The 16,460-nt window shown below is 54.6% G+C and overlaps 2 pseudogenes; both read left to right on the forward strand.

The window, feature by feature from the left end:
- Positions 1–479: 479 nt before the first annotated feature.
- On the forward strand, positions 480–2,347 carry LOC117858906 (AAA-ATPase At3g28610-like; annotated as a pseudogene).
- Positions 2,348–3,265: 918 nt separating this feature from the next.
- LOC140222778 (protein FAR1-RELATED SEQUENCE 5-like) lies at positions 3,266–5,797 on the forward strand (annotated as a pseudogene).
- Positions 5,798–16,460: the final 10,663 nt, after the last annotated feature.

Raw genomic sequence — 16,460 nt, forward strand, 5'->3', positions numbered from 1 at the left:
TACAGCCAAAGACTTTGAAAGGACGAGAGCATCGAACACTTCGTGTTCGTGATCCGGCGTTACCAGTCATGCCACTCCTATATGCAACCTATAATCATCACATATCCCACACGCATTAAACTCATCACATCTAATAACAACAGTACAAGTAGAGGAGGAGCGTAAAACATGATCAGTAGTTATACTCCTAATAAATACATTCTTTTCGAGTGCTCGAGTTCTCATGGAGAAGGGCAGTAAGATATCGAGAAGACTGCAAGAGCATCGTGTAGAAACTCTTCGACCAACCGCACCCGTGCGAGCAGTCGCCGGCTCCGGCAGTCAGGCGTGGAGTCGAGAGGTAGAGCCGTAGAGACGAGGAATGGCGAACTCGCGAGCACCGGTTGGCGGCGCTCTGGTTGCAATCGCGGCGCCATCCATGATGCGGTGATCCTTGCACGGACGTTTCGGTTTTTATTCCTTCATCTTCCTTGGAAATCCTACAAGGGGTTCATCAATTCGAGACGAACTTGGAAATTCTACCAAGGATTCTTTCGTATGCTGCCTTGCCAGGGGCTTTGAGAATTCGAAACGAACTCGGGCGACGCGCGCCGTATAAATCTCCGCGCGCGCGCGCGCGCGCCAGCCCATGCATTGAGCTCGATCAAGAGCGCCGGCGCGTTCGAGATCGAAGGGCCATGGCCGTCACGGCGAAGCCCGGCGCGATGGCGCGAGTGCGGCAGTGGGTGCTGGCCAACTTCGCCTCGTCGTGGTTCCTGCTGGCGCCGCTGCTCGCGGCGTACGCGCCGCGGCGGCTGTTCCAGACCTACTTCAACCTCTTCCTCCGGCGCCACGCGCGGCGGGCCCTCGCCGTCGTCAACCCCTACGTCAGCCTCGACATCTCGGAGAGGCCCGGCGGCGTGCTCGCAGGACGCCCTCGAGCTCCGAGCCGAGGGCGCCGAGGAGGGCGACGGCCTCGTCGTCAGCATGCGCGACGGCCAGGACGTCGCCGACGAGTTTCGGGGCGCCACGTTCCTGTGGTCGTCGGTGTCGGAGGAGTCGGAGGGGGACGGGCAGCAGAACAACCGCCGGCGCCCGTCCCAGCGCCTCACGTTCCACAAACACCACCGCCGGCTCGTCATCGACGAGTACCTCCCGCACGTCCGCCGGAGAGGCCGCGAGATCCTCTTCGCCAACCGCCGCCGCCGGCTCTACAGCAACAACAGAATCTCCGAGTACTCGTACGTAGCATCATATCCCTCCCCCTCGCCGATGCCGTTCTTGAATTTTATTTATTTATATATTTATTTGTTTGTTTGTTTGTTTATTCATTCATTTTTACGTGGCAAGCAGTTACTACGACGACGACAACGCGTGGAGTTTCGTCAACTTCGACCACCCGACGACGTTCGAGACGCTGGCAATGGAGCCAGCCAAGAAGAAGAAGATCATGGACGACCTCGACGCGTTCCGGAACAACAGGGACTTCTACCGGCGCACCGGCAAGCCATGGAAGCGCGGCTACCTCCTCTACGGCCCGCGGGGGACCGGCAAGTCCACCATGATCGCGGCCATGGCCAACCACCTCAACTACGACATCTACGACATCGAGCTCACCATCGTGCACACCAACGACGACCTCCGCAAGCTCCTCGTCCAGACGACCAGCAAGTCCATCATCGTCATCGAGGACATCGACTGCACCCTGGACCTGACGGGCGACCGCGAAGCGAAGACGAAGGGCCAACCGAAGAAGAGCAGCAGGGTGACGCTGTCGGGCCTGCTCAATTTCATCGACGGGCTGTGGTCGGCGTGCGGCGGCGAGCGGATCGTTGTCTTCACGACCAACTACGCCGACAGGCTCGACCCGGCGCTCATCCGGCGGGGCAGGATGGACATGCACATCGAGATGTCCTACTGCGGCTTCGAGGCGTTCAAGACCCTGGCCAAGAACTACTTCGGCGTCGACGTGCACCCGCTGTTCGGCGCTGTCGAGGAGCTGCTGCGGGAGGTGGACATCACGCCGGCCGACGTCGCCGAGTGCCTGATGACGGCCAAGAACGCCGGCTCCGGGGAGGATGACAGCCTCGAGGACTTGATAGAGGAGCTGAAGAACAAGAGGGAACAGGCAAAGGCATCAGCGGAGGCCAGCGCAGGCAAAACGGACTATGATCAGGAACTGCAAGAAGGTGATGACCCTGAAGATTCAGGAGAAGAAGATGATGAAGAGTTGGAATATTCAGATGAATCTGACGAATAGCATCATACACAACACTTGCTAATGTTATTTTTTTTCCACGAAAAGTAACTAGAACTGTATTTATACATGTTGAATTGTTGATCAAAAAGATTTTCGATAATTTGATTAGACTTCAGAAGACTGCCCCTTGCGTGTTTGACGCGGCGCGGCACAAAGCTGGCTGCTGCAACTGCAAAACGCCGCTCAAAATTCGGTGCAGCCCGATGCAAAGCGCATCCGGTGCGCACCCGTCCGGTGCGCACCCATCCGCTCGGTCGACGCGTGGACGTCAGGGAAGGCTCCTCGCAGCTCGGCTGCCTGGCTCCTCGCGTGGCTGCATGGCTCGGCGGGGAATCGGAATAGGCGTGGTGCGCGCGGAGGACATACATGCAGCATGCTGCCGTGCCTTGCCTACGTGGTGTGATTGGCCCAAAGATCACGAAGGGGGCAGTACAGATCCCTCTCGCAAGTCTCTGTCTTTGCCCATTACGTCTGGAAACGCACTGCCGCCGCCGCCTGCATCCGGGCTGCTGCCACCTCATCCATCTGGCCGGCGGATCGGCGACGCCGCCACCTCCATCTGGCCCGGCTCGCCACCTCCTCCATCTGGCCGGCGGACCAGCAACGCACCCCAAGAACAGCTTCCTGCCTCGAGAGCTCAACGAAAGTAAGTCTCTGTTATGGTTAAAAAAATATTCATCTTTGCAATCATCAGTGTTGTGCAATTCATTCTGAATTTGTGATTTACACGAGCTACTGAATCGCCTGCAGAGTACCCAAAGGACTGATCGCACCACCGGAGACAGTTCCGTGACGCACCACCAACGGAACTCCATCTGCCCGTCGTCGTATGAAGCTCTGAGCTCTTGGGAGCGGAAGACTTCTTGTCAGATGGATTCTTTTGCGTCGACTCTTCTCCCGGCCGATCCTTCTTGTACGTCTCAAAGAACTCCCTGTTCTCCTTCTCTAGCTCCTTCCAAACTATCAATGCAAAGAAGAAATAAATCAACAAAGCGCATGATACAAGCTCACAGTAGACAACCTCAGATGCGCATGAGGATGATGCAATCGCTGATGGTGGTCATGGAGTCGACAGAGAGCAGCCATCACAGGTAGGGTCATCACATGTTCATTTATACGATAATGCAGAAACATCGCATGTTATTACTCATCTATTTTGGTACGATCATGCATAACATGACTGAATAATTATTCATCATCTCATTTTACAACAGGTGGCATATAAAGTTGGGATCACTCCTGAAGTTGGAATGAATTTTGAATCAGAGGAACAAGCCTTTGAGATGTATAACACATATACCAGTAAGGTTGGGTTCAATGTTAGAAAGAGCAATACAAATCGTCCAGTGGATGGTAGTATATCTCAGAAATATATAGTTTGCAGTAGCCAGGGACATCGGCAAACTGAGTCATCAAAAGACACTACAAGAACGGGTTGTGATGCTCGTGTTCAGTTTAGTGTCAGCAGAGAGGGGATTTGGACAGTGCAAAAGATTTTAACTGAACATAATCATTACCTTGCTAGTCCAGATAAGTCGCACAAGCTGAGATCCCAACAACGTGTCACTGAAGCAGATAGGATGCTAATTGGCCAGATACGAGATGCCGAGATGAAGCCAGCCCAGATGTATGAGTTCATGAAGCAGTTTTACGGAGGAGCTGACAAAGTGCCCTTTTGCAAAAATGGATTGCAATAACGAGATTGGACGTGAGCGCATAAAGTACTTAGAAGCCAATGATGTACAGACACTGGTACAATACTTGAGAAACAAACAGTTACAGGATCCTACATTTTTTTATGCTATTCAGGTAGATGAGAAAGATGGTCGGATAGAAAATTTTTTCTAGGTAGATGGTCAATCTATTATGGACTACAAATGCTTTGGTGATGTTGTGTCATTTGACACTATATTTCAGAATAATAAGTTTGAGATGCCTTTTGCTCCAATCCTTGGAACAAACCATCACAAGCAGACGATAATATTTGGGGCTGCATTGATATTTAATGAATCTATTGAATCATTTGTTTGGCTCTTTGAAACATTCCTAACAGCAATGTCAGGCAAGCATCCAAGAACAATTTTCACTGATCAAGATGCGGCCATGGCTGGAGCAATTGCCTATGTATTCCCAAATACAAGCCATCGCCTTTATTTGTCGCACATTTATTTAAATGCTGCTAAATATCTCGGGCATGTAATTCACGAGTCAGATAACAAGTTTCTACCTGATTTTAAGATATGTGTGCATGAAGATAGAACGGAGGCTTACTTCATCGAGAAGTGGAATGAGTTGTTATCTGAATATAACCTGGAGGATAACTCTTGGATGAGAAACCTATATGATTTGAGGGCAAAGTGGGCAGCTGTGTACCGTGATGCTTTTACAGCAGATATGACCTCGACTCAAAGGAGTGAAGGCATAAATAATGTGTTTAAGAAAAGATTTCGTAGGAAACTCGGTCTTTCAGAACTCCTTGTAGAATGTGAGAAGGTTTCAGTTAGTCTTCATGAAAATGAGTTAGATGAAGACTTTAATTCACGCCGAAAGGACGCGGTTACTTACACCCCAGATTTACTTATGCTGAAGACCACAGCGGAATCATACACAAGAATGATGTATTCTGAGTTTGAGGATGAATTTAAAAAACAATTATCATTGTCTCATAAATTGCTACAAACTGAAGGGACCAACCTGACATTCTTTGTCACATACATGCAATCCGATCATGGAGCAACTGTAGTGTTCAATAGTGCAGATTCTACCATTACATGTTCTTGTAGAAAGTTTGAAGCCATAGGTACGTACAAAAAGTTTGGAGCCATTATATTTTTATACAATTTGCTGAAAATGGTATCCATATCGTATAGGTATATTGTGCAAGCATGCCCCTAGAGTCTTCAATATAAATGGAGTGTATAGTTTGCCATCGGAATATATTCAAAACAGATGGACAAAATATGCGAAAAGGGAATTTTATATCGACAAACAAGGAAGTGAGGAGGAAGATTTGAAAGCACGTGCTGCACTTATCTCTTGAAAAGCTACAACCATTGCATTGAAGTGTTCAGTGTCAAGAGAGCTTATTGATGATTTGGAGAAAGTCATAGAGAAGTTGGACTTGGAAGCAGATACTTCTCTTAGCAAGATGCAAGAAAAATCAAATAAGGTTCCTCCAATTCGCCATGAATGTGACACAAGCTCATTGAATGGTGCAATATCTTTTAGAGTTCCTCAGGTGGTAAAAGGCCCAAAGAATGCACGGTCCTTACAGGTCGGGGGAGGATAATAGAGTGAGTGTACGAGCGCTGCCTAGTCTTATCGAATCCCACGTCAGTGGATACGGTATGGCTTTCGTCCTCGGTCCCTATTCTCCTCGTCAGGCCACTACGCCATAGCGGGTAGGTTTACGACACCACTATGCAGACGTGCGCAGGGCGTGGCATGGTACGGCTCCGCGTACGGCCAGCTGACCTAGCACCACCTCATTATCCGCCCCATCTGCTCCCTGGGCCCACTCCGGGCGGGCGTCCCCGGTTGGGGAGATCAGTGCAAGTGGTACGACGAGTCATCAGTCGGGGATTAGGTCGGGAGCACTCCATCAGGAGTACTCAGTCGGGAGTACTCAGTCGGGGTCGGACTGTGGTCCCACCCTCGGCTAGCTCCCTCTAGTTGGGGCATCAACCAGGCCTCCTGGTTGGAGGGGCCGGTCAGCAGCCGGATCGTGGTCTCGGCCTGAAAGCGCGTAGTTAGGCCGGCCCAAGTGTACATTTGTTGTTATGCCCTTTATTGGGCTAAGTATCATGGGAAAGTAGTCCCGTTGGGGACCCCGAGTCTATGGACCTGTCAGGAGCCCTCAAGCCCCTTTGGGGTTTTGTTGAAGCCCTGAAGGGGCTATCGGTCGGAATGCCCCGTCACGGGGAATCACACACAGGGGTGTTGTTTATTTTTGTTTTGTTTACAAAGCGGCCGGGCCACTTTGGGGGATTTGGCCCTATGTTCGAGATGATAAGGACGGGCTCCATGTGGGAGCCAAACCGGCGCCTCGTGACCCAGTACTTTCACCTCGGTTTTCAGCGTACGGTGGTCGAACTATCGTCTCAAGGCCTGACGCCTTTAATACAAGGGTGCTGAACCGTCGCCCTGCTATAAGGTGTTTTTTTCGCGCGTCCGTGGACGTGAACCGTAACCGCTCCTGGATCTTGGCCATTCGCCCGGCTATAAATAGGGAAGCTTCCGCATCCGAAGCCCCCAAGGCTCGGGTTGTAGATCCCATGGCTCGAGTTGTAGATCCGGTAGGTTTGAGGCTCTTGCTCTTTGCCCTAGGCGGCTTGGGCCACTCCTCATGATGCCAGAAGATCTCTCGTAATAGGTGTTCTACCTCCTTCTTGTAGTCTCCTTCAGCATGCCCGGGCGCCACGATGCGAGAAGAACTCTCATAACATGGATCCATCGTGCAATGAGGGGCTGGATTAGAGGACGAGGGCACCGCCTTGGGAGGAAGGGGGAGCATGGCCTCCTTGTCCTCCATGCCACGCTCATACCTTGGGTCGCCGGTCACTAGAGGTCATTGTCTTCACCTACCATGCACATGGCCGCGGCGGCGGTGGAGATATGTAGGCATCGATGGCCACGTGTGGCCTCGAGCCAGTTTACCTAGGGATCCGGAGAGCGGTTCTCTTACTCCCTCCTTGCCTTTTCTTCCTGTACCAGGCCACACCAGAGGGGGAAGAGAACTTTGCGTGGCTTCCTATGCTACTTGGGTTCCCTCATCTTCCTCTCCTCCTAGCGCCTCTCGCTCAGAAGGAGGAGATCGGAGAAGATCCGGCGAGGATGGGTCGGCGGGCGAGGTTTCGAGCACAACTTTCTTGTATGGCTTGCACTCTTTTTGTTTCTTTTGTTGCCGAGTCGTAGGGTAGTCCCTGGGTTATATTTGCACGCTTTGTGTGATATTGTAAAGCCTTTGGCTTATGTCTTTAGTCTTAATGAAAGCTCATATTCGACGTGTGAAACTTGTGCCCACCGTGCCGTAGAGGCGGACTGTCATCGGGATTTTTGGCATTTTTTCCTTTGTTTGCTGCGTTGCGTAGGATAGCCGAGTGGTTCCAGCATTCCAGCCCCCGAGTAAGTGCAGACGCTTAGCTCTCGTGGGGACATCTGGCAGAGGCTACGGCCGACTAAGGAGTCGGTCAGAGGCTGAGTATTCTGTTACCCTCTTTGACCAGAAGCGAGTCGGGTGGACATGAGCATCCTTCTCCCAAGGAGGAGGACCCGTGTTTAGTCCAGTTTCCGTTGGGTGCGTGTGAGCGCACCCGGTGGGTGTAGCCCCCAAGCCTGCGGCCGACTAAGGAGTCAGTTGGAGGCTAAGCATTTTGGTACCCCCTTGACCAGAACCGAGTCGAGTGGACACCAGCGCCCTTCTCCCGAGGAGGAGGACCCGTTGTCAGTCCAGTTACCGCTAGGTTCGCGTGAGCGGACCCGGTGGGTCTAGCCCCCGAGCCTGCGGCTGACTGAGGAGTCGGTCGGAGCTGAGCACTTAGGTACTCTTTTGGGGCCACGAACTTTGGTGTCTCCGTCGATCACGGTGGTCCCTCTTGCGGGTCGGGGTACTTTCCTGTGTTCGTTTCGACCGCGACTCGTGTCGTCAGTCGTATCCCTAGGTTGGGATCTGGCGACCCGAGCCCCCAAGCCCCGTCGGACTCAGTCGGTGTCGGTCGAGTTTCATGCGTCACCCATCCTCGGTCTCCGCGACTGGAGGGGCTGAGCTAATGCCACTTGCCTTTATGGCTCGAGTGACGCGCTTGGTGAGCTCGCTAACGGGCACGTTTGAGCGGAATCTGGGTCCGTCATTCGTATCGGGGTCGGCATAGTCCGCATGGGGCATTCCACTGCTCCTCAACCTGCCTTCCAACAGATGCCCGAGTCGTTCCGGAGACCAACTCAGGTGGCCCACTGGCCTCCCCTCGATGGAGATTCTATGGGCATGGCTTGAGGTCGGGATCGAACAAGAAGGTCAAGATGATCCCATCGGCTTCCGAGCGGATCGGGCAAAGGCCACTGGGGCTTCATCTGCGTTTTTCCCCTGCTTTGTTTGACGCGAGGTGGCAGCTCATATTGAATGAGCCGCTATTGCTTCATGACTTGACGCGAAGCAATTGAAATGCAGTGATTGCATGTGTGGGAAGAATGTTTGATGCATGAATGAATGCATGCACGCATGAGATGGATGAATGAATGAGTGCTTGTTTGCGGAGTGAGTAAATGGGGGGTCGGTAAGGTTACCTCGATCAAACTCTAGGGCATCACCCCATCTACAGTTTCCACAACCAGAGAGGCCAAGCCGACATTGCTTATCTTGACAGTTCGAGGGACGGGCTCGAGGCACCCTAACTATGCCCAATTGGAGTCCGTATCCGTCGTTCGTGACGGGGTCGGTCGCGCCCTGCATGTTAGTGTTTGAGTGACAGGTTCGGGATGCCCACAGCAGGTACGCCCGAGTGGAGTCTGCGTTCGTCATTCGTGATGGGGTCGGTCATGCCCTGCACGTTAGTGTTCCCCTTGTTTTACCTGTCTCCCATCAGGGGCCCAAACCGTCCGACCGACCCGAGTGCCTACCGGCCTTGGTTCGGCGGAGGTTCCGACGGTGGGTCCCTCCACTTCGTCCGATCGACCTGAGGGCCTACTAGCCTCGGTTCAGTGGAGGCCCTGATGGTGGGTCCCTCCGCTCTCCTGCCTCGCAAGGCGAAGGGGCGCTTGCATGCGGTTGTGCCCTATTTTTCGCGGCTTTGCTGCAAGTGTAGGTGGCCCCATTTCAAGCCGTGCCCCATCGCGTAGGATCATGTCCCGTCGGTTGCGTCCCATCTGCCAGGGCTCCGCGCCCCGTGCCCTATTAAATAGGGGGAGGGTCAGAGGTCTTCTAGCCTGTCCTTTCACCTTTCCTCGATTGCCGCCGCTTCCTCCTCCGCTCTTACGCCAAAACTTCCTTGCGCGCTGTAGTGAGTTCCGAGGGAGAGGAGGATCGAGGGTGAAAGCGAAAGAAGTCTTACAGATCTGTTCGTCACCTCCCGTCGCGTGATGTCGAATTGGACGGCATCCGTGGTGAAGGAGGAACTACTGGAGGACTTCGTGAGGAAGGGGTTGCTGCCGCCGAAGACGGTTGCAGGTTGGAGAGCGCTGGAGGCGGGGGACGCCCGGCGAGGTTGTCTCCTTCCTTGCTTTCCACAAGTGCGGGCTTGGGTATCCCGCACATTGGTTCCTGCACGGGCTCCTCCACCGCTAGGGGTTGGAGTTGCAGCACCTCAATCCCAACGGGGTGCTGCATATTGCCGGCTTCATCACTGTTTGCGAGGCCTTCCTCGGGATGGAGCTGCACGTGAACCTCTTCGTGAAGTTTTTCTCCGGGTGAGCCTGGTCTGAGGAAAGTGGGAGGCCGAGCCTGCCAGCCCCAGTCGGGGAGTTCGCGCTTCAGAGGAAACCTAAGGTCGTGTACCCACCGTACACCCCCAACGATTCTAATCGGGGATGGCACGGCGAGTGGTTCTACATCTGGAACCTGACAGGGGCGCTGTTCCCAAAGTTCACCGGAGGGAGGCCAATGAGACAGGACAACTGGGTGTGGGAACCTGCTTTGAAGCAGAAGAAACACATGGAGGTCCTCGAACTGGCGCTGCGGCAACGTGTGGAGGAGGGCCTTAATGGGCTTCGGATCTTCGACACCTTCATCCGTTGGTGGATCGCCCCACTTGGGCAGAGAGTACGACCGATGTGGCAGTATTCCAACCCATCAGACCCTGATCGCATGTCGCTAGTGGAGCCGCCAGAGAATGAGATCGAGGCACACCTCGATCAAGTGTAAACTAGGAAAGCTGACGCGACCCTTAGTGGAACGCTGGAGCCCTTCCAGGTTGGAAGGCGGCCTGACCATACTATTGATGGGATAGGAGGTAGGCTACGCTAGCACAAAACAAAATTTTTCTACCGTGTAAACTAGGAAAGCTGCCGTATATGGATCACGGGATTACCACTCGACGCACTGGTGCGGAAGATGTAGAATCGCGTCGGGGCAGCGAAGTTGATCAGCATAGTTGAACACGTAGTCGATCACTCGACGTCAAGAAGCTCCTCAGCAGCTCGTCCACGTGCAGCAAGATCATCCTCGTGCCCCGGCTCATCATCGGGTCATCGTGGCTTGTCGGTGGCTCGTCGGCGGCTCGTCGTGGCTCGTCGGCGGCTCGTCGTGGCTCGTCCAATTGCTGCAGGTGCAACACCTCCAAGGTATCCATGCGTGCAGGGAGGAAACGTCGCAAGCTGGACTGCTAGGTCCGCGAGTTGCAACAGGGCGAGAGTGTGGGAGGCGCGACAGATTTGTTTTCGGTCAAAGGGATGAAACCCTAGGGCGCCTCACCCCTCTATTTATAGAGGTTCCTGACGGGCCTCTAGGTTCGAGGCCCATTAGTACTTCTAAATCTGATCCAACTCGAATCACATCCGAATTGGGCTTTCAACCCCTTAAGTGTGTGACCTTATGGGTTCGGATACGTATAGACATGACCTGAGTACTCCTACTCGACCTAATAGTCGGTAGCAGCCTCTAGCAAGACGTGACAACTCCTATACGCACTCAAAGATCATATCAGACGAACTGTCACAACATCATGTACATGCTATTCCCTTTGCCTCATGATATTTGGTCTAGCTTCAAGCCGACCGCTCTTTCTCGATCCTGTGATTCGGAATCCCTTTGTAGGTTAACTCTTAACCGTACGTAGCATGACCATGCATTTTTGGATCCGACCACTCGAGGGGCCCAGAGATATCTCTCTCAATTAGAGAAGGGCAAATTCCATCTTGATTGACCATGCCTCACAGCATGCTTCTCGACAAACCCGAAAGCTACCTTTTTAACTACCCTGTTACGGTGTAGCGTTTGATAGCCCCTAAGTAAGTCGATCCACATCTTGAATACATGTGACAATCTCAGGTCCAAGGATAAAGCGTACATGTCGTGTAAAGAGAGAACTACTTCTCGTGTTGGGTCAGTCCTAGCATATGTCTCCACATACGCTTACATTATTAGTTTGACATCTCCATGTCCATGACTTGTGAAACATAGTCATCAACTAATACATGTACTAGTCTAATATTCATGTGTGTCCTCACATGAACTCCAACTAGGGACAACTTTAGAATAACCATACAAGTAAAGAGTTCCACATACAATTCACATAATTGCAGATCAATTCAAGTAGCCTTTAATGGATATTCAATGAACACAATATACAAATCATGGATACAATCAGATATCATTATCTCTATGATTGCCTCTAGGGCATACCTCCAACAGTATGTCTCCACTTTTGCGGTATGCTTCTTCTTCGTCCAGTCTTTCCGACCAGTTTTGAGCCATTCACATCGCAGGGGCTCGAGCGATACAAGTCCCGACCGGGCCACCCAAAAGGGGCCAGAGGGTGCGACCCGTTAGGCGGCCCAGAGGACGACAGCGAATGGGAGGAAAAAGAAGAAAGCTGCGAAGGCCCAGAGGTGGGAGGTGAGGTAGCGAGAAATCAACCGGCGGGTGCGTGGTGGCGAGAGCCCATCGGCTGTGGGGGCGGAGCTCAAATCTTCCGACCCGTCGAGGTTGGGAGACGGTTCGGACTCTTCGGGGGACGAGACCAGTGGGAGCGTCGTCGTGATTTCAACTGGATGTCGCAGGCCCGCTGCCGCGCCCTCTAGCAGAGCGCGAGGTGCGAAGGGACCTTCTGGTGCCTCCGAGTCAAGGAAGCGCACTGCTGATAGGGATGCCATCCGCGAGTGGAAGGCAAAGCGCGCGCGATCACCGCCACACCGTCCGGAGGTGCCCTTGGCATCGCAACCCTCGGCGTCGAGCGTGATAGTGCGCGGCGGTCGGTCGTATGTAGACGCACGCCAGCGGCCCATGAATCGGTAGATGCGCCTGGTCCTCGACAAAGGGATGCCCCGCCGACTACTCTAGTGGATCCGCCACGGGCTGGGGTGCCCCTCCCCTCGGTCGTCGTGGAGCGAGCCGGGTGGCAGCCCCCAACTGGTTTTGGTCCGATGGACTTCCTGGTTCCTCTGATCATGTACGTGGTTGCAGTTTTTCTCACTCATGTGAACGCTTTTTGTTCTATTTTTCTAACTCCCGCACCTTCTTCTGCAGTGATCCGTCATCGGCTCCCCTGGTCATCGCGCCGCCTCCTGTACACGCGGAGTGGGCGCCTAACCTGCAATGAGTCGTGGTGAGCGATGGGAGGATCGTGCTGGAGTCAGACCAATCCTCATTGATGGGGCTCGTCCCCCCCTCGTCGGGCGCACCTATCCCGGTGGCGGCAACGACGGTGACCCCTGCGGTGACGGCGAGTCCCGCGGTGATGGCGGATTCCGCTGCCGCGATAACCGTGGCAATCCCTCCCCTACCGGTCACGAAGGAGGTGAGGGAGGAACCTGTGGTCCCCGTATCACCTGAAGGCGGGGTGCACGCCATCGGCTCACCCTTTTGGTCGGATTTGGAGGGGGGCAGAGAAGCTGGGGTCGAGACCGCCGATGGAGCGGTGGAGGTTCACATGTCCCCCGAGCTAGCCGAGGGCCATGCTTGGGCGAGTGCCCTCCCGAGCCTACCCAAGGGTGGCGTGTTGGAGGTGACTGGAGCAGAGGAAGAGCAATTGTTGGTGGGCCGCGACATCCCAGTGGTGGTCCTTCGTTCCGTCAGAGGGGAGGTTACCATGGCGGCAGCTGGATCTTCAAGTGGGTAGGAGGCGGCCGACGACCTGGTGTGGCCTCAGCCGTGCCAGCCGGGGAAGGTCCGGTTCATGCTCTGCGACGGGAGGGAGCGGGAACTTTGGGACCTACTCGGGAGCGGCGGACGGTCGGTGCGGTCGGACCTCACCTCCGTCGTGGTGAAGTTGAAGGAGGCCCTGGATGAAGCCGGTCTTGCCAATCGGGCTATGTCCATTGACCTGTCGCGTATCAGAGAAGTAATCCTTCTTCGATCCTAACTTTGCCCCTGGTCTTTTGTTTATTCAACTGGTTGCCTTAGCGCGCCTACCCTTATTTCTGCAGAGCCTGGAGATGATATCGACCAATAAGTCCTAGTTCCTGCGGGTGGAGCACGGTCGTCAGGAACATGACGCGGCAATGTTGCGGCAGATCGGTGATCTTGCTCACGAGCTAAAGACTGCCTGTCGCGAGTCCCAGGACCAGGCGGCACGCGCGACCATCGCCGAGCAGGAGCTTGCTGCAATGGAGTGTCGCCTGGCAGAGGCCGTGGTGGTGACTCAAGAGTGTCTGGAGGCGGAGCGATGAGCGACCGAGCGAGCGATTGCCGCTGAGCAGGCGCTCACCGTGGCGCAGAAGGCCCTGGGGGCAGAGCAAGCAACTCGAGTGAATGCCGAGTGAGAGGCCGCTCTTCTACTAAAAAGGTTGACCCAGCTGGAAGAGGTGCAAATCATCCTCGAGAGCGCCAGTCAAGAGCTGGGTGAGAAGAATGCCTTTCTGTGGCCAGAGCTGCAGCGGTCGGAGGAGGGACGCGTCACAGCCGTTGCTGCGATGGAGAGTAAGTCCCGCCGTTCTGAGAGTTAGAGGCGGGTTCATACCCCCTTTTTACCTTCTGCTGACCTGGTCTACTATGCAGTCGTGGAGGGGGAGTTGAGGATGACCTAGGCGACGGTCACTCGGAATGCGGAGGTGTTAGCTCGGTCCCTGGTAGAACGGTCCACTCTCGAGGATAAGCTCAATCAGCTCCACGACATGGCGTAGGTGGTGGTGACTGAGGTGCTTGGGTCGAGCCCGAGTACCAGCTAGCTTGCCGTCCAGCTTGTGAAGGTCCTGGACATGGTCAAATTGCTTATCTTCGACGGTGTGTTCCACGGGGCGTCGGGGGTGCTGACGTCGGTGGCGACCTATTACCCCGACCTGGACTTCGAGGCAATCTGCAGAAGGTACGCCGGTGGAAAGAGCTTCGCGGAGATCCGGAAACTGGGTCAGAGTCTGGCCCCAGGCGCGCGAGCGATTGTCGCACACGTGACCACGATGTGGGTCATGGAAGCTTGCCGCTTGTGGATAGCCGCACACGCGAGTCGGGAGGGTGCCACCAATCCTAACATAGTGACGCAGGCTGGGGTAGAGCCAGGTGTCACCCCGACCAACCCGAGCGTCGGCCCGGATGCGACTGAGGAGCCTTTGTCCTCATTGGTTGCGCCGCCGACCGACTCGGTCGAGGGGGAGTAGGAGAAAAAGGGTAGTTAGTTTCTTTGTGTATGTAAGAAATTTGTGGGGGGATCATGAGCCCTTGAGTGAACGATTTTAAATTCGTTTGTGATTGTGACGGGGAGCTGGTCCCACCTATCCTCGTTTTCGTCCTTAAGCAACTTCTGCTTTTTGCCCTTTTCCTTTCAGACCTGCCCGTTGACCATAGGGTTCAACCTTAAGAACCCGGGCGTGGCCCACGAGGCTTAGCTGCTCGTAACCGTAGTCGTGGTGGGGTCCAATCAGTTTGCAAGCTAGAGCATAAGCTGCTTTTAGGGTGAGTTACAGGATGGGATGCTCTTTCATTTGGGTGCGGTGCGTGTTTACACAAAAAGTAAAGAGGGAGTGGTGCCGCACCTCTGTGGAGCCACTGAGTGACTCGGGCCGAGAGTGCCCGGGCTGGGGTGCTGTAGGAGCGATTGTTGAATGGGAACGGATTGGTAATGAACCGAGCTAAGGGAAGAAACAATGTAATTACTCGATGTTCTAAGTGTTGGTGAGGATGTTGCTGTTATCATCCTTCAGTGGGTAGGCGCCTGGTTGGATCACCTCGGCCACTGCGTACGGTCCTTCCAATGGCGGAGAGACCTTGTGCTTGTCCTTGGTTGTTTGGGTCCGCCGGAGCATGAGGTTGCCGACCTCGAGGGTTCTTCCTTGAATTTTCCTCTCATGGTACCTGCGAAGGGTTTGCTGGTAACGGGTGGAGCGAATGAGCGCCGTCTCGCGCGCCTCCTCGAGCAGGTCAATCACGTCCAGTTGAGCCTCCGCGGCTCGGTCGAGGTCGAATCCCTTCACCCTTGGAGCGGCGTAGTTGAGGTCGGATGGCAATACCACCTCAGCACCGTACACCAGGAAGAAGGGGGTGAACCCTGTCGACCAGTTCGGGGTCGTCCTTAGGCTCCAGAGGATGGCTGGGAGCTCCGCGACCCATCTTCCGACAAGTTTCTTGAGCTGGTCGAAAATGCATGGCTTGAGTCCTCGAAGGACCCTGCCATTGGCCCTCTCAACCTGGCCGTTGGTCCGCGGGTGTTCGACTGAGGCCCAGTCAACCCTGATGCCATAACCATCATAGAAATCCAGGAACTTCTTGCCGGTGCAGTTGGTTCCGTTGTCTGTGATGATGCAGTTAGGGACGCCAAACCGATAGATGATGTCGAGGAAGAATTCAACCGCTTCTTGTGAGCGGATGTTGGTGATGGGCTTCGCCTCAATCCACTTGATGAACTTGTCCACCGCCACGAGCAGGTGGGTGTGACCTCCTGGGGCCTTTTTGAGGGGTCCGACCATATCGAGGCCCCAGACCGCAAATGGCCAGGTGATGGGGATGGTCTGGAGTTCCTGCATCGGCATGTGAGCCTGTCGGGTGTAAAACTGGCACCCCTCGCACCTATGGACCACCCTCTCCGTGTCGCGTAGTGCTGTGGGCGAGTAGAAACCTTGACAGAAGACTTTCCCAACCAGTGATCGCGAGGACGCGTGATGTCCGCAAATTCTGATGTGGACTTCGAGGAGAAGCTGCTTCCCCTGGGCGGTCGGGATGCACTTCATGAGTACCCTCGACGAACTTCGTTTGTAAAGTTCGTCTCCGATGGCAACGAACGTTTTGGCGCGTCGAGCGATTTGTCGCGCTTCGGTCCTATCCGGTGGGAGGACTTCTTCGAGGATGTAGGCGAGTAGCGGCGCCCTCTAGTCAGTCGGGTCGAGCGGTGTCCTGGTCGGAGCACCCGGACCCTTGGTCGGGGTTTGGCCACGCTGATGTGTTGGAGCCCCCGAGTGCCTGATTGGGACTGGGCTACACTTGGGTCGGATTCGCCCGGATGCGGGCGGATGGCTCGTGGATGTCGTTAACGAAGACCCCGTCTGGGGAGAATCCCACTTGGCCGCTAATTTTGCGAGGGAGTCGGCAGCGTCATTGTCCCTTCGCAGGACGTTGTGCAGCTCGATTCCTCGGAACTTTCCC

The sequence above is a fragment of the Setaria viridis genome, chromosome 5 (assembly GCF_005286985.2).
Source record: "Setaria viridis chromosome 5, Setaria_viridis_v4.0, whole genome shotgun sequence".
Lineage (NCBI taxonomy): Eukaryota > Viridiplantae > Streptophyta > Magnoliopsida > Poales > Poaceae > Setaria > Setaria viridis.